General features: G+C 38.0%; 1 long non-coding RNA gene across 1 annotated transcript in view; it reads left to right on the top strand.

Moving 5' to 3' along the window:
- The window catches only part of LOC309855966, a 46,790-nt gene extending 35,416 nt beyond the window's left edge, over positions 1-11,374 (top strand). Inside the window, exon 3 of the long non-coding RNA XR_014307017.1 lies at positions 11,309-11,374. This is a non-coding gene — a long non-coding RNA (uncharacterized lncRNA). The remainder of the gene's footprint in view (positions 1-11,308) is intronic.
- The last annotated feature ends 7,027 nt before the right edge of the window (positions 11,375-18,401 follow it).

Below are 18,401 nucleotides of genomic sequence, written 5' to 3'. Positions count from 1 at the left end.
CTAGTAGCTACAAAGTGGTATGATATTCTGGTTTTGATTTGCATTTTCCTGATGACAATTTACATTGAACTTTTTTTTTTCATTGAACCTTTTTCATGTTCTTATTGGTCATTTATATATCATCTCTGGAGAAATACCAATTTAAATTCTTTGCCAAGTTTTAAAAATTGAACTATTTTTCTTTTTATTATTGAGTTGTCAGAATTTTTTAATTATTCTAGAAACTAGTCTCATAGAAGACACCTGATTTACCAATTTTTTTCTCCCGTTCTTTTTTTTTTTTTTTTCTGCTTTCTTGATTTGTCCTTTAAAGCACAAAATCTTTAAATTTTGATGAAGTCCCATTCAAGTATTTGTTTTCTGGTTACTTGTATTTTAGTTGTCAAGGAACTCTTGCCTAACCCCAGGTCCCATATATTTACAACTATGTTATCTTCTAAAATTTTTATAGTTTTGGCTACTACCTAGATCTTGATTCATTTTATGTTAACTTTGTATATGGAGAGAGGTAGGGGTCCAAAATAATCTTTTGTTCCATTAAAGCCATTACAAAAGTCTGCACAGATTTAAAGGGAGAGAACACAGCCTCAGTCTCTCAATGGCAGAGCATCAGCTTCACATTGGAAGAAGGGCATGCAGGATGTGATAAATCTTCAGTGCGGCCATCTTTGTGGAATACAGTTTGTTCTAACTGGAGTCACTGAATAATCTGGGAACTGATTCATGAGTTGCAACTGTAATCAAAATCAAACATATGTTCATTCTTTTGAGGAGAGGGTCTATAGTTTTGACCAGAGCCATAATAGTATCCATTTACTGAAAAGTCAAAAAATGTAAAATTTAAAAGCTTTAAAATCGAAGTGACTGATAATTCTATGTCATCTCTTGGAAGGGTGGGGATTCTATACTAAGGGAATTCAAATATTAATTTATAAGAATAAAGGGCTTCAAGTGGATTTTTAGGACCCAACTGTGTGAAGATAGCTACTAAGCAGAGCAGGTGAGGCCCTTGTTCTCTCCCCTCATAGCACCAAATAGGTACATCAATACCAGTATATGACATTCATATTTCATGGCCCAACTTTTGCCTAATTCACACTCTGACACATTCTACTCTTAAGTCTCTAAACTATCACATATCAAATTTTGAATTGTTATAAAACAGCCAAGAAATGAATACTGTACTATATATTTTGAGCTATTGCATAGCAGGGCTTCCAGCCAGACATCAGTTCAATTTGAGCAATGTTGCAGGTCCCAGTGAACATCAGGGTTTATTGTGTCATTATTTGAATGTTTTACATTTATTCTATTTTGTCCTTATTAGCTAATAAAATGAGAGGAAAATAGAGAATCAAATATACTGATGCGTAGCTCTCATAAACTTAATGTAAGTGAGAGAAAAGAAAACATGGTAGCCTCTCAAAGCTGTAAATCTTTAACTTCAATCAAACTTCAACCCAATAAATGTGTATTCAAATATGAAGGGAAAAGAAACAAATTAGAATACATGAAATAATACAGATGCATAGCAATGGTGTTTTTGTGAAGTCTGGACTCAGTGGGATATAAACATGAAATGGATTTATTGTTTTTTCTCCCGTCATTGCCTTTAACCACTATCTATTGAATCTCTCTTTCCTGTCCTTTAATAAAGTCTTGGACAGATTCCATAAGTATCGGTCACTTTTGGTTATTAAAAGTCAGCACAGTTTACAGTTTCAATATCAACCTCAGTTTAACTTGCATTTTTCTTCCCTTCCCCTTTGGCATAGGCTTAAACTGGGCCCCTGATAATTTAGGGATCACAAGACAGGGTCTGAAAGAGGTACTTCTCTCCTCATTCTTCAAGATCTAACTCTGCCAGTGTGTTGAGGTGAACAGGAAGTGGGAGAAAATGGACACATGACCAAATCTCTCTACTTCCTGGCTGTGATTGTATTCCTTTTTTTTGGTCATTGCTGCTTCTCTGTTATCTCCTCCTGGCCTCCTATGTTTTAGTTTTCCAAGAGTTCAGTAGATTTGTGATTGATTGATTGATTGATTGATTTTTAAGTAATCTCTCTCGAACTCACGACCCCAAGATCAAAAGTCACATGCTCTTCCAACTGAGCCAGCCAGGTGACCCTGGATTTATTTACATAGTTCTGTAGTGTGGATGATGAGGAAGTGGTTCTCAACCTGTGTGGTACTGTGCTTTCCTACCACCCAAGAAGTCTTTAAAAATGTGTGAAGGCATATTGGTTGTTAGGATAACTGAGACAACATTTGGTGTCCAGGGGCCAGGGTATTAAATGTAATACACAAGGAGATCAGAGTCAAGAGCAATGAGTGCAATGCATGAACAGTCCCTGGAGAATAGTGATACCTCAATGCCAATATCCTCCCCTCTTTAAGAAATACTGTTGAAATACTAAAATACTTTTTTATTCAATAGCAAATAACCACTAACCTGACATCTCCCCTGACTCACCCTCTGCCCCACTCGTGGACCTCTGCAGTGGCCAGCTCAGCCCCCAGCCCCATATCCTCCAAGATCTAGTGACTATAGGGATAATGTCTGGCACAGCAGGGTCCCAGAGGGACCCTGATTCTCCACCAGGGCCTGAGTCCATCCTGGATGATGGATGGTGGATGGATGGATGGTTGGATGTATGGTTGGATGATGCCTACACATGAGCCCAGTCATCCTTGCAACAAGTGTTCTTGACTTTGGTTCCTTTGCTTTCCCTTTTCTAGTCCTCTTAAACATTCTGGGAAGCTACAGGAGAGGAAACATTTTTGAGATGGTGGTTGGAGGTACCAGGACAAGACATGCTACCTCTTGATAAGTTTAGTGAGCCCTTGCATAGGTGTCTGGCCATGACCGTTGGCAGATATCTTAAGAAGACAGGGTACTTACTGCCTCTGTCCTCAGCTCTAATCTCCAGGTTGTCTTTCTGGGGTAATAAGAAAAGTCTCACTCAATATCCTATAAGATCATAATAAAAAATCTAGTTTCAATGTGAGAGGTAATTAGGAACTTTTAACAATTTTTAATTAGCTCTCTGGGAATAGTGCCCAGTTTTCACAATTCTACTTTAGTACATATTCCCTTCCCTTCCCCTCCCCCTGGGAATGCATTATGAACAAATACTGGTGACTAAATATAGAGAAAATAGGTCTGATAAGTTCAAATTCATAAAATGTTTGCTTATTAGACTCTGGGGTCTTTGTTACTCTGTGGAATAGTGAAGTGATACCAGACTTGATGTCAATATATTGGTTCAAATTGTGCTTCTGTCACTAATGGCCTAAAGGAGATGGAAGTATCAAGGATGAACCTTAGGCTTTTGACTATGCAAATGTATAGCTTGTGATGTCATTTACTGAGAAGGGGTTGCTAGAGGGGCAGGTTAGAGGAAGAAGATCACGAGTTTAGTTTGGGGCATGCTGAATTTGAAATACCTTTGAGGGTCCCAAGTAGAGATATTCAGGAAACAGATGGAAACCTCTCAGAGTCCAGAAGAAATATCTGAGCTAGAGTTATACCTGTGGGTATTAGCTGTGTATGGATCATAATTGAAGCCAAAGGAGTAGAATGAATGATCTGAGAAGAATGTAGAGTCAAAGATAGGAGGGTCTAGGACTGGGAATGAGGAATTGCAGCATTTAGTGTTTAGGCAGAAGAAAATCAATCAATGCAAGAGCAGCAAGGGATATGAGGAAGCTCCAGGAGATGAGGAAGGCTAGCTTGTTTCTTATTTTTACATACTTTTCTTTAACCACATGTGTTGATACATTATCTGACATCCTTATCTATCTTACTGCCTAAACTTAATACCAACCAGCAAGCTTGTCCTCTGTTTCAGATGGATATTGGTGCACTCACTGCTGTCCTTTTCATCTGCATTTTTCTTACTTGAAAACTCTGTATTTGTTCCTCTGGAATGTCAAAAAGACATTTTCTAAAGCATTTGGTACAATTGGCTTGCTGAGAGAAAAAAAGGATGGTTGCAAATGGCTGAAACTGCATCTTTTACCCTATTCAACAGAAGGCGTTGTTGCTATTATTTTCTTATTACTTAAATTCTGCAGTTGTTGTATACTTTCTCAGCAAGATGGTCTAACCTTGAGCACACTCTTGCATTCATTTTATAGGGATGGCAATTTGCATTTTCTTTTATTTAATTTAATGAACTGTGGCACTGTGTAAAGTTAAAGAATGTTAGTATTTATGATCAAAGGAGGAAAGTCGAAAGCACCATCTTCATTTGTCCAGTTTGTTGTAGATTTGTAGATCTGTGTGTGTGTGTGTGCGCGTATGTGTGTATTCTCCCTTGACCCTCTTTAAGTAAGAAAGTCATATTATTGCTGGGAGTAACCGATTGGTTTCTTCTCTAAGCTTTCCTCTTCCCCTACCTTCCCCTTCCTCTTCGTCCTTACCATGCAGACACAACCCCCACACATGCACACACACACACACACACACACACACACACACACTCACACACACACACACACTCACACACACACACGCACACACACACGGCTTTACTTTTTGAAAAAAAAAAGTTTTCATAGACTTTGTTTGTTTGGAAAATTAAAATTAACACAAAGGTAAAACTAGAATGCCTAATAAATAGACTATCACTAAACGACAAGTCACTAGTATCGTTTGTGATGAATTATCTTAATTCTATTCCTCAGTAATATTCTATAATTCATAGCAGCCTTTTCTGATTCCATACATGGAATTTGATGGCCATAGAGCCAATTGAACAACTTGTTAACTTTTACTTCTTTTTTATTTTAAGTTCATTGCAACTTAATTTAGCCCTGCAAAAACACATGCTGAAACACTGCCAGAGAGTGGCTAGCTAAATACCATGGAGGTTAGCATTGTATAAGCAGTCAGACCCAGAGCAAGACTGTCGGTCAGTTTAAGCCTAAATTTAGCATGTTAATAAGGGTGATAACCTAAAGCCAACAACTGAAAGATTGGTCTGCTCCCCCATAGGGCAAAAAAACGTTCCTGTTCAGAGTATTAGGCAAGAACATGACAGTCAAATTGTAAAATAAAAACTTTGATGAATATTGGCAATATGGTCCTTTACACAAGGACCTAGTCAGTTACTACTTAGTAGGTGAAGATACCGATAATGGTCTTCTCAAACCCAATCAAGTGCATTCTAGGAGAACACATTTTAATTAACCTATACCATAAATTTGTGTTTATGTGGCCTGAGTGGGAATGTGGGAGTGTGGAGGAGGACATTAAGGAAGAAAACAATCCATTACTTTTACCAGGAATATTATATTCTAACTGCAAGAGGGTCAGGGAAGAAGGGTTATTAGGTAGAGCTCTGTGCTTCCAAGCCAACAAACCAACAATAAAACAAAACAAAACTTCAGACAAATCTAAGTTCCATAAGGAAATTATTGATAGTGGATGATTCTAAATATCAAAGGAAGGCAATTTATACCCTTGCTTTCTTCTAAGAGTTCTATAGTTTTACTTTCTTTACTTAGGTCTTTGATCCATTTTGAATTAATTTTTGTATAGCGTATGAAATGGGGTCCAACTTCATTCTTTTGTGTATGGATATATAGTAGTTTCAGTACCATATGTTTAAAAGACTACTCTTTCCACAGTGAATAATCTTGGCACCCTTGTCAAAAATCTTTAGAGACAGAATGTAAATTACTGGTTGTCAGATGTTGGGGAGAAAGAGTTTGGAGGAATGGGGAGTGGCTGTGAAAGGATGTTTTTTTTGGGGGGGTAGACAGTGATGATGGTTGCACAATTCTGTGAATATAAAAATAGTATGGCTTTAAGAGGTGAATTGTACAGTATGAAAATTATCTCAATAAAGCTGTTAACAATTTTACAAAATATTAATTTGTTAAAAAAAATCAAAGGAAGGAGGGGGAGGTCTGTGGGGAGATGGGCTAATTGGGTTAGGGTTAGGAAGGGACTTGTGATGAGCACTGGGTGTTATATCTAAGTGATGAATCACTAAATTCTGTTCTTGAAACCAATACTACACTATATGCTAACTAACTTTAATTTAAATAAAAAAGAAAAAAATCAGAGGGAGACTTGATCAGTCTGGAAGTATAGAACCAAGGCAGTTCCAGGGATGAGCTAGCAAGAAGTAATGGGCAATTTCTTAAGGATCTTGTTTTAAGAGTCAACAGTTTTTTAGTATCAACAGATTTTTAAAAAAAATCTTGTATCATTCAGTACAGAATTCAAATTTTCAGGAGAAACTGTCAGATTGGTCTAGCATGAGCTTCATGCCTACCTAGTGAGAGTAGAGGCAGTGGGTGGGTGCCCTGGTTGTTTGTACTAAACAGACTACATGTAATAATAATAATAATAGTAATAATAATAATAATAATGATGATGATGATAGTGAAACCTAGCATACAGGCTAATTTAGTCTGTCCCAGTCACTATGCTAAGTGCTTTACTTATTTAATCTTTAAAATCACCCTGTTAAGTGACTATTAGTATCATATACCCTTTATATTAGAAATGAGAACAGAGGATCATCAAGGTTAAGAAAATTGCCCAAGGTCACAGCTAGTAAATGAAAGAACTGTGATTCAGACCCTGGCAGTCTTATTCTAAAAGAATAATCACTACGCTTTTAATCACTATGCTACAGAATCTCTCTTTAAAAATGGATTTTTCAAATATTTGTAACTTTTTGCATTCTCTCTCTTATTATCCTGGGGTTAGTGTGTTTACCAAAGGAAAAATGTTATCAGGAGAGACAAGCAACAGTGAGCTGGCAAGAACAACACAAGACCACCAGAGGGAAAAAAAATAATTAGTAATTATTAAGCCCATGCTGTATGCTAGGCATTTTCACATATCATCCATCCTATTATGTTATCAGTGTGCCCTACAGATCCATTCATCACTCTTCTCTATCTGGTACCCCAGGCATCTGCTCTTCAGTCCCTTGGCCTCTGGCTTCTGTTGGGTTCAGTGAATAAGAGATCAGAGCAGGAGAGGAGTGAAAGGGCAGGTGATTTACTCTCCTGGCTTCCTCCCATATGGTCACCAAGAACTGGTGGTCTCCACCAATTACAGCTTTCAGCTCTTCTCAGGTAGCCTTCTCCTACCCTCAATGACAGAAATTTCTTTTGGTTTCTATAACTCCTCCTTCTCTTTGATGCTTCAGGCCTAAGAGTGATAATGGTTACCCACCATTGTTAGAAACCCCTGCTGGTTCCCCTTAACTCTGCCCACACCTTGTACATTATCTGTTTATTAAACCTCTCCAATCACTCCTTTTGAGAGTGAATCATAGAAGGACTCTGAATGATAACACAGGAATTCTGTAAGGTCAATAAAATTATATTGGTTTTGATATTGAAGAATTGGATCTTGACCAAGATTCTAATCAGCAAGTGACAGAGCCAGAGATTGAACCAAATTATGTTTTTAAAACTTTCAAGCATTGGCTCTTCTTTTAGTCAAGGCTGGGTACATAAGCTTCAGCCTGTTAGTTATATCCACAGGAAAACTAGAAATCTGACTGAAGAGGGGATGTATTTCAAAATGGATTTAAACTAGCATGACTCATTTCAAAATTCAATCAAATCTCCCTTCAAATGTACTATAGCTATAGCAAAGGGTTTCAGGTGGGGTATGATGGTTAAGAATATGAAATCTGAAGTCACTATCAGACTCTCCATCTGTTATCACTGTGTGACTTTGGATAAGTTACTTGGATTCTTTTTGCCTCAGTTTCCTCAATAGTAAAATTAGATTAGTAATGGTGCCAGCTTCATAGAATCATGGAAAGGATGAAACGAGCTAATATATGTAAAGTCTTTAAAATACTGTATGACTCATGGAAAGAGGTCAATAAATGTAGCTATTATTATTATTGGCTTCAGTGTAGCCACTTCTGTTGCTTCAAAACTTATGGAGCTGATTCTCAAGACAAGAATCCTTCTACTTTCTAGAGATCAGAAACAAAATGAGCAGCTTCTTTCCTGGTTTCTTTATTTAATATGTTAAAAGGAAAGTAACCATTATGAGCAACTAGTTATATTAGTTCTTTGGGCCTTTTGGGGTTCTTACTGTGTTAGGTAGGTTAGTGTTTTAGGTAGGTAGAGATGGTTCCATGGTAAAGATAGCTTCACCTGACCTCTGCTTATCTCTGTGAATATAGAGCTTCTCTTTATTTTTTATTTTTTAAGTGGATTCCACACTGGACATAGACTCCAACACAGGGCCCAAACTCATGGCCCTGAGATGAAGACCTGAGCTTAAATCAAGAGCCAGAAGCTTAACCAACTGAGCCACCTTGGTGCCCAATAGAGCTTTTTTTTTTTAATAATTTTTAAAAAATATTTTATTTATTTATTTGACAGACAGAGATCACAAGTAGGCAGAGAGAGAGAGAGAGAGAGAGAGAGAGAGAGAGAGAGGAGGAAGCAGGCTACCGCTGAGCAGAGAGCCCAATGTGGGGCTCATTCCCAGGACCCCGGGACCATGACCTGAGCCAAAGCCAGAGGCTTAACCCACTGAGCCACCCAGGCACCCCAGAGCTTCTTTTTACACCATGTATTTGTCTGGTTGTATTTTCTTACCTAGTCCCCCTGGTGACCAGAAGCACTTCAATATTTTTTGCCAGGGGAGAATCCCAATGGCTACACTGGAATCAAACTTTTCCCTTGGTTCCATCAGCACCTGGTTGAGTTGTCACTGGTTTCCGATGACAGAAATTGGAAAAGGTACTAGATAGGGAGTTGTGAAATCTGGGTTCTAACTGAACTGTTTCAATATGTGACCCATGACTTTGGCCAAGTTGGCAACCTTCTTTGACATAAGTATCTCATCTGTCAAAAGAAGAAGTTGGGTCACCTGATGGATAAAGTCTTTTTCTCTTCTGAAATATCATGGCATTACTGAGGGAATCACAGCAGTTTATTAAAGTGGCTGCCTTCTCTTTGCCTCATGTGTGAGCTCAATGGCAAGGCAGAACAAGCACGGGCTGAGGCAACAAATAAAAATGGATGCCTAGAGGTGCCTGGGTGGCTCAGTGGGTTAAGCCTTTGCCTTTGACTCAGGTCATGATCTCAGGGTCCTGGGATTGAGCCCCGCATCAAGCTCTCTGCTCAGCAGGGAGCCTGCTTCCCCCCTCTCTCTGTCTGCCTCTCTGCCTACTTGAGATCTCTCTGTCAAATAAATAAATAAAATCTTTAAAAAAAGTGGAAGCCTAGTGTAGCTTTAGCACTTACTCCCTATATGAGCATTGAAAAGTTATTTAATATTGAATAACCTCAATTTCCTCATTTTAAAGGTAAGATATACTTCAAAGCATTGTTATAAGATGATTCATGTCAATTTTCTAGTAAACCATATGATAGCTGTACTAAAAGTCAAGCAACTTACCATTTCATTGAGGAGATTAAGAAAGATCGCATAAGGGAATTACTAGGGCATGGGAATTTGTGATTGTCTTTTCAAACCACAAATCAGGAGATACGATATGAGAAAATATTTTTTCATATTTGTGTTTATGGGAAAATTCATATGACTACATAAAAATTAGATTCTATTGTGCATTTACAGAATTCTCTGAATTAAAATAATTGAAATTGTATGACATTAAAAGAGAGTACTGTGAAATTTCTGTGCCCATACATGTAAACTAAATGCCATGCATGACATGTACAAATGTGTATACATGACAGGGATTCAGAGATGAATGAGGTCATGAACATTTACCTTGTACTTCATTGATACTGTGGCTCTAACTGACCATTCTGTCAGCTCTGATAACTGCTCCTAGAATGGTTCTACAAGAGTCAATGGCACCACTTACAAAGCTGTTGTGAATCTCTGAAACACAATACAGGATATTCTTTCAAACTCCTTCTGTCTGCTCTAAATCCCATAAAACTTTGTTCCTTTACATCCCAACTCTTTAATTTTCTCATTCAGATTCCCTTCTTACTTCTTTTTAAAAAAATTCTTAGGTTTATTGAGGTATAGTTTAGCTACATGAAATTCAGCTCATTTTAGTGTATATAGTTGGATAAGTCTTGACAAATGGTAATCACAATTGTGATAGAGAATATATCCACCACCAGCGGCACGTCCTCCTCCACTCCCAATTCTATCATGTTCTTTTGAAGTCAATTTCTATCCTTTCTCCTGCTGGACCCTGGCAAGCATGGATCTATTTTCTATCAACTATTGTTTTTTCTTTTCTAGAATTTCATATACGTGAAATAATATGTTATGTAGTCCTTTGTGTTTGGCTTCTTTAACTTAGCATAATGGTTTCAAGATTCATCCATGTTCTTGAGTACATAAGTGTGTATTATTTCAATGTTGAATATTTTCCCATTGAACGAGTATGCCATATTTTGCTAATCCTTTCCCCAGTCGATGGACATCTTGATTGCCTCTAGTTCTCCTTCCTCCTGGGGCAGATGGCTTGTGTTTGGGATGAGAGAAGAGTCTAGGGAGGTAGGTAGAGTTTCTTGCCAATCCTGCAGTGGCAGCCCGTCACCAGCTTTATGTCTGCAGTTTAACAAAGCTCTCCGTGCCTCTAGTCTCTCTAGTGCACAGCCAGGGGAGCCCTAGGAAAAGAACTTGCAATGGAGTGCAGATTCCTGTCTTGTCTGGGTCTTTCAAGCATTATAAATTAATCACTAGCCCAAAGTAGACCTTTAAGAATTCATTAAAATTTCAGTTCTTTCTTCTTACCTGCTTTTTATTGGCTACTTCTTCCTGTCGTGCTCTCCTAGAGATAAAAAGATCTGTGTATCCTGTCTCTTTTTAAAGGGGCTTGTCACTCTGAACTTTGGTTCAGCAGGTTGTTTTGTGACCTCAGAGATCTGAACAAGAATAGCTGTTGGTTTGTAGATGAGCTGCCTTTTATGGAAGCTGAACTTCTTTGGACTTGGGGTTTTTTAATTTGGTCACTCAGTCTACACTATTTACCTTGGAACAGACCATGCTGCCTTGTAAGTCACTGTTATGGTGACTGTAATGCTGGGCAAAAGGCACTTTACACAGAGGTTAAGCCCTTGAAATACTGCCGGCTCCCTCCCCTAACACAACGTGCCAACTCTGGGAAGGAGGTGAGAAACCTGGAGGAGGTAGGGCTTAATCTGCACCTTGAAAAAAGCAGAGGCTTAACAAGAGGAGATGCTGCGTGAGTACAAATGTATGTTCTTTCCAGCTCTTTTCCCTCTTTATGCCTGAAGTGAGTCAGTTAACATTGATCCAACCATGTGTCAACCTCTTTAGGGCACTTCTATCTGACTGAGCTACTTTGCTCTCCAAAAGATCATGATCCTTCTCCATTCCATGACTTGGCCTTCATCCAGAAGAACTGGCTGTGTAACAATTCCCATGAGGTAACGTGCATGTGTCCAAAAGTAAATGTTGCCAGAGAACTGCCCTTTGGCAAAGCCTCAGCTTATATAAATCATAGATTTGTAACCTGCCAAATGTTAGCCTGCTTCAGCAATGAGCTTGAAAAGATGGTGTTCCAATACAATTTCCAGTCTCTGATTTCTACTAACATAAGAACCTTTTCCACCTTAAATAATTCCTTTTCCTCTCCCAACTGACCTGATGACTGATGATTCTATAGTTATAAAGTCTGTTCTGTTGCCTTCTATTAATACAGAGATATGTCTACAAGAACTGACTCTAAGGCCTTATCAAATGATAATAGCTCACTGTGAATGAGTATATTTTGACCCTTCCTGAAATTCAGGTGAGAGAAGAGGTACAGGAGAGAACATGTGCTTACTGGTATTCTATTTGGGTGAAGTATGGGCAGGTATCATGGACACAGAATAAGGAAAAAAGAATAGAAACTAGAAGCTAAAGTCATTGAAGATGATCTTCTTAAGTTTGATCATACGCCCAACAAAGTTGGCAGTGAATTACTCTGAGGAAGAAATGTCCTAAGTAGACAAATATCTTAACAAGGGAAATAATGATCCACTCTTTACCTTTTTGAGGGTCAAAAGGTTGCTATTTACCCCCACTGGTTTAAAAATAACTCAAGAATAGAACTGCATGTGGGACACTGCTCAGATAGATGCATTCTGCTCTCCATTTCTCAATTTCCCCATCTAAGAAGTGAGAGCACTGTTTGATTAAGGACGCTTCCATATTTATTTTCATGTTTTTAACTTGTGGCGATAATATTTCATGGTGATGTAAAAGTTATTACTGTGAATAAATAAGATGAAACAGACATTTTAGGCTGTTTTCCTGGCTTTGTGTGAGACAGAAAACCATGTATCAGAGGCATTGATTTGGCGTGTCAGTGCCTTTCTTTCATTGATTGTTGATCCTATTCCAAGCAAAATTCATTTTAAAAAATTGAAGCAGTAGTCTTGGAAATGAAATGACAGTGATTTGTAATCCTTTATGAAGAAGATGGAGTTCATTTTCAGACCTGGTGTCTCATGCCTATTTTGGCACAGGCTGCAAGGCACTGTGAAGAAAAACTCCTAGCCTGGGTAAGGAAACATCTCATATCTTTTTGCATCCAACCTCCTGCCAACAGTAAGAAATACACTGATGTATAGAGATACAATCCTGCACTTTTTATAATAATTTTTAATTATGAAGTCTTGGTAAGCAGGTATTTCCAGACCCAGCTTGAGGGGGTGGGGTCAAAAGAGGGACGGAAAGAGGAAGGGCGAGGAGGAGGAAGAGAAGAAGAAAAGAGAGACATATCCTATTGACTCTCTTTACTCACATGATTGATATGGGGAATTTATTTGGTGCAAAGTTTACTATAAAATCAATATTGCATCTTCCAATTTTGGAGAGCCATCTGTCAAAAGCTTTGCTTGGGACATTACAGACTTTATCCCACTTACTCTTCAAAACAACTAAATGAATTAGTCACTGTTATACTCACATGTTAAATAAGTTATCCAAAGTACAAATAGGTAAGTGAATGAACCATGATTTGAAAATTTGATCAGATCAAATCTTGATCTGATTTCAAGGCACTAATCTAGATACTGCTGTGAAAGGTTTTTTACACATATAATTAAAGCCCTCAATAAAGCGACCTTAAAAAATAGGATGATTAAGGGCCCCTGGGTGGCTCACTGGGTTGGGGCCTCAGCCTTCAGTTCAAATACTGGTTCCAGGGTCCTGGGATGGAGTCCCGCATCGGGCTCTCTGCTCGGCAAGGAGCCTGCTTCCCTCTCTCTCTCTGCCTGCCTCTCTGCCTACTTGTGATCTCTGTCTGTCAAATAAATAAATAATCTTTTAAAAAATATGAAGATTAAGTGGGCGAGCCCCTTAAAAGCAGTGAGTTTCTCTGGCTCGTAACAGAAGTGCAGAGAGATTTGAAGCTTAGTGCTCACAGTGATGCTGTGGTAGGGCCTGGAACTGCCAGAAACCTCTGGGAGATTTAGAATAACCCCCCAGCTAACAACCAGGAAATGGGGCCTTGGGTCTTAAAACTGTAACAAACTGATGTAAAATAAACCACATCTGAGCAGAAGTTTCAATGTAATTGTATGGTTCAGATACAGCTAATGGTTCATGCTCTTCCCCTTCGGCACAAAAATGGGAATGCCTGACACAGGGGGTGCTCTTTTAGTCAGGATCCCAGAATCGGACAATACATGGAACTGAGTCAAGCAGAAGTAAGAAAATGAAGCAGAGTCACAGCAGCCATAGCTGCCCTGTAACCACCAACATCAAATGCAACTCAAAAATTGCACATTTTTTGTAAGCTACTGAGTTTGGGGGGCTGTTATGCAGCAAAGCTGAGGACCTGTACAATATACAGTATTTTTTATCCTGATTTTTAAATTTAATATTTTGTGATATATTAGTTATCTACTGCCAAATGACAATATCACCACAAACTTCGTGGTTAACTTAAGACAACACATAGTTATCAGTTTCTGTGGATCAGGAATTTGGTCACAACTTAACTGGATCTTCTGTTTCAGAGTCTTGTAAAGTTGCAGTCAAGATGTTGGCCAGCCTGTGGGTTCATCTTAGGCTCATGTGGGGAAGAATGCGCCTTCCCGCTGAAGTGGCCATTGGTAGCATTCCCCTCCTTGCCGGCTGCTACGCTGAGGGTCAGAATTTCTCACTGGCCATCTGTTGGAACATCTTTTACTTCCTTGCCATGTGGTTCTCTCCATAGGGAAATCTCAAAATATGCCAGCTTGCTTCTTCAGAACCAGGAAGGGAGAGAGTGTCTCACAGCAAGTCTGATGTGATATCCCCTCACCTATGCTGTATTATTGGATAGACGAAAGTCATAGGTTCTGCCCATACTCAAGGGGAGGGGTTTATACAAAGGTGTTAACCTCAGGAGAAAGAAATCAAGGAGGGCTACCTTAGAGTCTGTCCATCATAGACAGAACTTCTTATGTTACTAAATGTTCTTCAAAAATATAATTTTTAATGTTTGCCTAATATGTCATAGAAATAGATAATAATTTAATTCATCACGATGTAATAAATGTTCCATCATGTCCAAACTGGCTTTTAAGGCTTCTTTCATTAAATACTAAATTCTTTTATATACAAAGGCATATTTCAAGAATGCTTATTTTTCTATTATTCTGTTGCTGATTCTCAAGCCAAAGCCACTAATTTTAATTATTCTACCTTTAGGATATGTCTTAAAATATATTAAAATTTGCCTTTAACTTAAGGGTTGGGTAATACAGTTATCTATTTTGTTTTCCACAATCAATAAATCCATGGAATATCTTCTTTAGAGCGCCATCAGGGGAGGGGCAGAGGGAGAGAGAGAGAAGCAGACTCTCTGCCGAGCAGGGCGCCTGATGTGGGACTCAATCCCAGGACCTGAGCTAAAGGCACATGCTTAACCTAGTGAGCCACCCAGGGGTCCTATCCAGGCAATATCTTATCCTACTGATCTTAATACATAGCTCTATCTGAAATAATTCAAGAAAAATCAGTAAAGTGATTCTAGGTAGATTTTTTGGGTAATCATCTCAAAGCATATTTACAATTTAATTTTTATGAACCATACTGACATTTTATTAAGTGGAATCACACACAAGTTCTCTAGAGACGGTCTATATAATTAGGGAAAAAAGAGATAGTTCAGAGCAAAAGTTCTTTCAATATTTTGTCCACTGGTGAGCATCTTAACTCTATTTAGGTATTCATGAAATAAGTGAAGCAGAGATAAACATATGCAGGAATGGTAAATATGAGGAAGCCAGGAAGCAGTTATGTAGTAAGCATTGGTATGCAAATTGTTTATGCTCATTTTCATTACATATGCATAAATAGATACACCTACATTTAGTTTTAATGATATTATTTGGGTATCTTTAAAATACATAAGATTATATACATTTTGAAAAATCTAAAAGCAAGAAAGGACAGAGAAGTCTTTTGTCTATTTCTAGATTGGCCCACCCGGTTATCTACTAGCTAATGAGCAAATGTACCATATAACTCAATCCTTCCCTTATGCTAACATATTCAAAAGAATATGCAAATTATGTAACAATAGTAAAGTCATCACAGTTCTCAGGGAAAATAATTTCCATTTCCACCAGGAGGTTTACATAGATAAATGAGCATAATAAATAGAAGTGAGGTCCTTGATGCTTGACCAACTCCTGCCACTTCTAATGCCTTCTCAGTCATAAATTCACAAATTGGAGTGATAAATAGTTTCTTATTATTTGGATGATTTACATTTCACTGTTTATCTAGGGAAAGGTAAATGTCCATACATTTCTACTTCATGCCCTCATTGAACTTCCCTGAACTCTTCTTGTGTACTCAGATTTGGAAACCAAAATATACTTTTCACTTCTGTACAAAAGCAGAATTTGCATAATTTGTGTTCTCTCTACCCTGTGGAAAGGTCTATAAAAAAGACCGTGATGGTAATTAAAGAGGATTTCTGTGAATTCCTTCTGCATAGGTACTGCAGCTGACCTGAATCAGCCAGAGAGGTAGGCCTCAGAGAATGCCGTGATGGGGACTCTCTGAACTGACAAGAGTTAGGACATTTCTACTGCTTGGCAGCCAAACTGAAGAGTGCTCCTCCTCGAGGGATACTGTACATTTATTTTCAAATATAGAGTTTGCATGGAGGAAGAACCTGATAAAAATAGAGAGATTAACATTTGTTGAAAAAATGATATGCCAGGAACTATGTTAATCACTAAATAGTGTTTCATTTAATTATCACAGCAACATGATGAGCTAGGCACTATGATAATTAGAATGCCCATTCAATTTATTTTTCATATGAGAACATGTTGGAGAATAAAATGACGGCTATTAATAATTAAACTCAGACAACAAGCATAACATGGAACCTTTCTAGGAAAACTGTAAATATGGTCACTCTTTCATAAACCCTATACTACAAATAAGGAAACTGAAATTCAGAAAGATTAAGTAATATCCCCAATCTCCATGGCTAGATGATGGCAAATCTAGGAGTCCTATGTTCTTGAACTTGACATTCAAGGAGTAAGCAGTTAATTAAGAAGCAGTAATTCCGGAGGCTTTTGCTACAAAATGACAGATTAATAACATTTCTACTTTATTTCCTTCAATAAAACCCTCCAAAAAATAGTAAAAAAGAGTAAAGGACAGAAGAAAAAACTCCATCTTTAATGAAACTAAGAAATGGTCATAAATCTCAAAGCACAACATACGTAGAATTTCTGTCAGAAAAGTAGTGCTCATCAATCCTGTTTGCAAAAATGTACTTAACACAGAAATCCAGAACCCAAACAGTAAGTTAAATAAAGAGAAAAAAAATGGAGAGGCCATGGTATGAAAAGAGTTGGGATCAAATATTGATTCCATTAATATTTGGAATTTAAAATGAAAAATGGTAGGAATTATGGAACAGAAGGCAAATGTGATGAACACTGACAATGTAAAAATTGTAATAGAGGTGTGAGTGAGTAGGAGAATGGGAGGAAGTTTAAGAATGTCTTCGTAAGGGGTGCCTGGGTGGCTCGGTAAGCCTCTGCCTTCGGCTCAGGTCATGATCTCAGGGTCCCAGGATAGAGCCCCACATGGGGCTCTCTGCTCAGCAGGGAGACTGCTTCCCCCCTCTCTCTCTTCCTGCCTCTCTGTCTACTTGTGATCTCTCTCTCTCTCTGTCAAATAAATAAATGAAATGTTAAAAAAAAAAAGAATTCTCCATGGAGAATGTCTCTCCATGGAGAGACACCAAGTCCATGAGTGGATGTCTACTCATATTATTAATTTTAGAAAGTTAAAGAGAAGCATAAAAACAAAGAATATAAACCTTCAACATTACCAAAAGGGGAAAAAATACAAACTGAATTAAACCTAGAACTTCATAACCTTAAAGAGTATGAACAATACTTCCAGAGCACCAGATAGTAATAATGTGAATAAATGGAAAGAAAAATTGCCTGATGATGAATAAGGCAAAGCTAAGACTATCATGGTAACATAGATTTCCAGATGTACTAGCCACCACAACTAGTCAAATGAAAGAAATGAAAAGAAGTGACAAAATTATCCACGTTTGCTAATAATATGGTTATTCATCTGGAAAACCCAAGAAGATAAATTGAAACCCTATTAGAAACAATAAGAGAATTCAGTGAGGTTTTGATTACAAAATCAATAAAATCAATTTCTTTCCTGTATAGAAAGGTAACGAGGTATAAAATAAAACAAAAGGAAAATCTCAGTCCTTTGTAGCTCTATGACCTAAAACATTTAGGCATATTATTCAGCCTTATAAAAGAAAGAGATCCCAATATTTGCAGCTACATAAATGAACCTACAGGCTATTATGCTAAGTGAAAGTAGCCACACACATACAGGAAAAAACTGCATGATCTCACTTATATCTGGAATCTTCAAAAGTCAAATACATTGAAGCAGAGAGTAGAACAGTGGTTATCCAGGGTGGAGAGGTGGGGGAAATTAGGTAGATACTGGTCAAAGGGTACAGAGTTGCAGTTATATAGGATGAGTTAGTCTAGAGATTGGATGTGCAGCATGGTGACTATGGTTAATACTGTATTACATACTGGAAATTTGCTAAAGGAGTAGATTTGTGGTACTCTCATACACAAAATACGGTAACTACGTGAGGAGATGATACGTTAATTAGCTTGGCTATAATAATCATTTCACTGTGTGTGCATATATATATGTATATATTTATCAAGTCATCAGTGTTGTACACCTTAAATATATAAATTTTTATTGAAAATAAAATTTAGGGGCACCTGGGTGACTCAGTTAGTTAAGCATCTGCCTTAGCTCAGGTCATGATTGCGGGGTCCTGGGATCAAGCCCCAGGTTGAGCTCCTCGCTAAGCAGGAAGCCTGTTTCTCCCTCTCCCTCTGCCTGCCACTCCCCCTGCTTGTACTTTCTCCATCTC

Source organism: Mustela nivalis (genome assembly GCF_964662115.1).
Source record: "Mustela nivalis genome assembly, chromosome: X".
NCBI classification, from domain to species: Eukaryota; Metazoa; Chordata; class Mammalia; order Carnivora; family Mustelidae; genus Mustela; species Mustela nivalis.
Note: the sequence above shows the minus strand (reverse complement) of the source record. Positions and strands in the feature narration are given on the sequence as shown.